Source organism: Salvelinus alpinus, chromosome 26 (assembly GCF_045679555.1).
Source record: "Salvelinus alpinus chromosome 26, SLU_Salpinus.1, whole genome shotgun sequence".
NCBI classification, from domain to species: Eukaryota; Metazoa; Chordata; class Actinopteri; order Salmoniformes; family Salmonidae; genus Salvelinus; species Salvelinus alpinus.
Window position 1 is genome coordinate 26,013,958 of NC_092111.1, and position 5,000 is coordinate 26,018,957.

The 5,000-nt window shown below is 45.0% G+C and overlaps 1 long non-coding RNA gene across 1 annotated transcript in view; it reads right to left on the minus strand.

Annotated features, from left to right (window-relative positions):
- Positions 1-5,000, minus strand: part of LOC139555066 (uncharacterized) — a 172,342-nt gene that overhangs the window by 61,145 nt on the left and 106,197 nt on the right. The window contains exon 3 of the long non-coding RNA XR_011670936.1: positions 2,611-2,723. This is a non-coding gene — a long non-coding RNA (uncharacterized lncRNA). The remainder of the gene's footprint in view (positions 1-2,610; positions 2,724-5,000) is intronic.

The following is a 5,000-nucleotide window of genomic DNA, read 5'->3' on the forward strand; positions in this document are numbered from 1 at the left end:
TAGTACAGGCTGGAGTACCAGGTATAAACAGAAGGGAGCGACAATGTTCCTAAATCTTGTCAACAAAAACACAGTGGCAGAGAGCAGAGTATGCACACACACGAAAGCACCACAAAGAATGCATAGAAACAGTGAAACATAGAGGACCATATAATGGTGAATGAACTAATAGATACAAAAATATATTTACAGTGCCAGTCAAAAGTTTAGACACAACTACTCACACGCACACACAGAATCTTAAATATAAAATATTTATAAAATATTTATAAAACACTTTTTTAGTTACTACATGAATACATATGTGTTATTTCATAGTTTTGATGTCTTCACTATTATTCTACAATGTAGAAAATAGTAAAAATAAAGAAAAACCCTTGAATGAGTAGGTGTGTCATAACTTTTGACTGGTACCGTGTATTTCAAGATGACTCTTCATCATAGTGCTTCAGGCATCTGTGAAGGTAGAATGACTGAGATGAATCACTAACCCTGTGAATCAAGCCCTTCTGGAGCTTTAATTCATCATTTGTGGGGTGCTTATCTTTGTCCTGTTACACACCTGGGGGTGTTTCTTATAGTGTATAATGGTAATGTGTCTCTTGCATATCCCAACTCTCCCTGCGCCCCCTGCGCCTATTCATTCAGTCTGATTTAACCAATAATATAGAGAACCTCTACCCATTAAAAGACACTCAGGAACCATTGGGGTCTCACCGACACTGTCTGAAACACATTAGCTCCACATGTATCATACATGGGACATAACCATTACCATACATTAACTATGAAGTAATCTAAGTACTGTCCCATATCACCTCGTGATGATACCCTCTCTCCTGTCCATGGTCATGTTCCTCTTTGCTACTGCTGTACATTCGGATTTACTGTATTGCATATCTGTATAATATCTATATGCTGTTTATAGGTCAATGTAGTGAAGGGGTTAACCATTTCTTGTTTGATCTGTAGGGTATGACAGAGCTGAACATGCATAGTCTGAAGCTTACGTGACCATGTTAATAGATTGTGTGACTTTCAGAAGGATGCGTGTATTTTTCCCCAAGCAGCGTTTAATGAGGTGTTTTTCTCACAGGAAGAACTCAGGCACATCTATTTTCCTGGAGGTGTGTGTGTCTGTGTGTGTTTGTATGTGTGCGTGTCTGTGTGTGTTTATATGTGTGTGTGTCTGTGTGTGTTTGTATGTGTGTGTGTCTGGAGTTGTGCTGCTTCACTAGGGAGAGCCCCCGTGTTGTTTACTAAACAATATACAACAGCTCTGTTGTTAGGCAGATTCCCTATTCCCTTTCCTCCAATCAGAGACTAGGAAACACAGGGGAGAGAGAGGGAGCCACTCCAGTGAGCCAAGCATACAGTAGCTGTAGCTAGCAGACTCACACTCACGCACATGTACACACACACATACACTCACGCACATGTACACACACACATACACTCACGCACATGTACACACACATACACTCACGCACATGTACACACACACATACACTCACGCACATGTACACACACACATACACTCACGCACATGTACACATGTACACACATACACTCACGCACATGTACACACACGCATACACTCACGCACATGTACACACACACATACACTCACGCACATGTACACACACACATACACTCACGCACATGCACACACACGCATACACTCACGCACATGCACACACACGCATACACTCACACACACACAGAAACAAACACACTGTACGAAATCAGCCCACAGTACAGGATGTCCACTGACTGACTCCTCTCCCACTTCACTCATATTAAAATCAAATACACATCAATTTACAAGGAGATGCTAGCAGAGTGAAGCTGCCTGGTCTGGTCTGGTCTGGTCTGCGGTGAGACAGGTTTATTTGAACTGTTAATAAAGCTACTCCAGGTTAAATGAATCAACAGACACATTGACTGTATGACTGTATGACAACCTGACTGTGTCAAAATAAAACACACACACGCATGCACACACACACACATGCACACACACACACATACACACATGCACGCACACACCACACACACGCATACACACACACACACACACACACACACACACACACACACACACACACACACACACACACACACACACACACACACACACACACACACACACACACACACACACACACACACACACACACACTCACACAAACACTCACACAAACACACAGTAAAAGCGCACTGTGTCAAATTAAACCGTAAACAGGAAGTAGAGAAGAGGAACAAGCCTCCCCTTGAGACCCCATCCTGATGCTTGTTGTCTACTACAGAGGATGCTACATCTCTCTCCGCTTGAGTGACAAAAAAACTGCTGGAATAGAAACAATGTTTGCCTACATTCACTCTGACCCAAAACTGACAATACCTAACATGACGTAACCAGCCCAGTCCCCAAACCGACTTAGTCTCTAGACTGTGGATATCACAGCATTGATGGAGGTATATTAAAGTCACATAGCAACAACGGTCCCACGACTCAGATGCCACTTTCACGACACATATGCAGGCAGAAACGGATGTGTTCATTCAATGACAGGGGAGGGGGTGAGGAGGGTTTTAGGGTGGTTCTACCTCATTCAGTGGAGCTCCTCTGATCCCTCCTGTGTGTCAACGGGTGGTACAGCCCATCGAGGGATCCTCCAGTCAGAATGAAGCACTAATTGCTCTCAGGGCCCCAACACCACCTGAGGAGAGAGAGACAGGTAAAGACACTAGCTGAGGAGAGAGAGACAGGTATAGACACCACCTGAGGAGAGAGAGACAGGTAGACATTAGCTGAGGAGAGAGAGACAGGTAGACACTAGGTGAGGAGAGAGAGACAGGTAGACATTAGCTGAGGAGAGAGACATGTAGACACTAGCTGAGGAGAGAGAGACAGGTAGACACTAGCTGAGGAGATAGAGACAGGTAGACACTAGCTGAGGAGAGAGAGACAGGTAAACATTAGCTGAGGAGAGAGAGACAGGTAGACATTAGCTGAGGAGAGAGACATGTAGACACTAGCTGAGGAGAGAGAGACAGGTAAACATTAGCTGAGGAGAGAGAGACAGGTAGACACTAGCTGAGGAGAGAGAGACAGGTAGTCACAGGTCAGAAGCTGTGAAAAGAGACAGACGTTGACATGGTTTCATCAATCTCAGTGCAAATGAAAACTGTACAATTTCAGATGATAATCTCACTGTATTTACATGAACAGAAACGCAGAAGTACTACAAAATGTGCACATACCCACAAACATCCCCCCTCCAACATCCCCCCCTCCTGAGACTCAGGGCTGTGATGTAGAGTACAGAACACACATACAGACTAACTGACAGACGGATAGACAGACAGACAGACAGACAGACAGGCAGGCAGGCAGGCAGGCAGGCAGGCAGGCAGACAGACAGACAGACAGACAGACAGACAGACAGACAGACAGACAGACAGACAGACAGACAGACAGACAGACAGACAGACAGACAGACAGACAGACAGACAGACAGACAATCTCCAGCCTACTCTCATACTGCTGTTGTGTATCTGAGCTACAGTATTATAGTACATCCTCCCTAGACATCCTACTGGCCTCACAATCCCCCAGGAAGAAACTGAAAGAGAAAGAGGGAGGGAGACAGGGAGAGAGAGACATACACAGAGTCAGTTAGGTAGCCAGTCAGTCAGTCAGTCAGTTAGCCAGTCAGTCAGTTAGCCAGCCAGTCAGTTAGCCAGTCAGTCAGTTAGCCAGTCTGTTAGTCAGTTAGCTAGTCAGTCTAGTCACTCAGTCAGTTAGCCAGTCAGTCCAGTCACTCAGTCAGTTAGCCAGTCAGTTAGTCAGTCAGTTAGCAAGCCAGTCAATTAGCCAGTCAGTCAATTAGTTAGTCAGTCAGTTAGCCAGTCACTCAGTCAGCTAGCCAGTCAGTCAGTCAGTCAATCAGTCAGTTATTCAGTCAGTCACTCAGTCAGTTAGCCAGACAGTCAGTCAGTTAGCCAGTCAGTCAGTCAGTCAGCCAAGCATACAGTCAGTTAACCAATCAGTTAGCCAGTCAGTAAGTTAGCAAGCCAGTCAATTAGCCAGTCAGTCAATTAGTCAGTCAGTCAGTCAGTTAGCCAGTCAATCCAGTCACTCAGTCAGTCAGTCAGCCAGCCAGTCATTCCAGTCACTCACTCAGTCAGTCAGTCAGTTAGCCAGTCAGTCAGTCAGTTAGCCAGTCAGTCAGTTAGTTAGCCAGTCAAGCAGTCAGTTAGCCAGTCAGTCCAGTCACTCAGTCAGTCACTCAGTCAGTTAGCCAGTCAGTCAGTCAGTTAGCCAGTCAGTCCAGTCACTCAGTCAGTTAGCCAGTCAGTCAGTCGGTTAGCCAGTCAGTCCAGTCACTCAGTCAGTCAGTCAGTCAGTTAGCCAGTCAGTCCAGTCACTCAGTCAGTCAGTCTTTCAGTCACTCAGTCAGTTAGCCAGTCAGTCAGGCAGTTAGCCAAACAGTCAGTCAATCTATTAGTCATTCAGTGAGCCAGTCAGTCAGTCAGCCAATAATACAGTCATTTAGCCAATCAGTCAATTAGTTAGCCAGTCAGTCAGTTAGTCAGTCAGTCAGTCAGTTAGCAAGCCAATAATACAGTCATTTAGCCAATCAGTCAATTAGTTAGCCAGTCAGTCAGTTAGTCAGTCAGTCAGTCAGTTAGCAAGCCAGTCAATTAGCCAGTCAGTCAATTAGTTAGTCAGTCAGTTAGCCAGCCAGTCAGTCAGTTAGCCAGTCAGTCAGTCAGACAATCAGTCAGTCAGTCAACCAGGCAGTCAGTTAGCCAGTAAATTTGCCAGTCAGTCAGTTAGCCAGTCAGTCAGTCAGTGTTATGGTACCCTGAAAGGCAGGTAGATCAATAATACCCACAATATGTCTGTTTGTTTGTAAATGATGAATTCACAATATCTCAGATAATTTAGCTGCAGGAACATGAGAGCAGAGATTGTTTCTGAAGATGTCAAT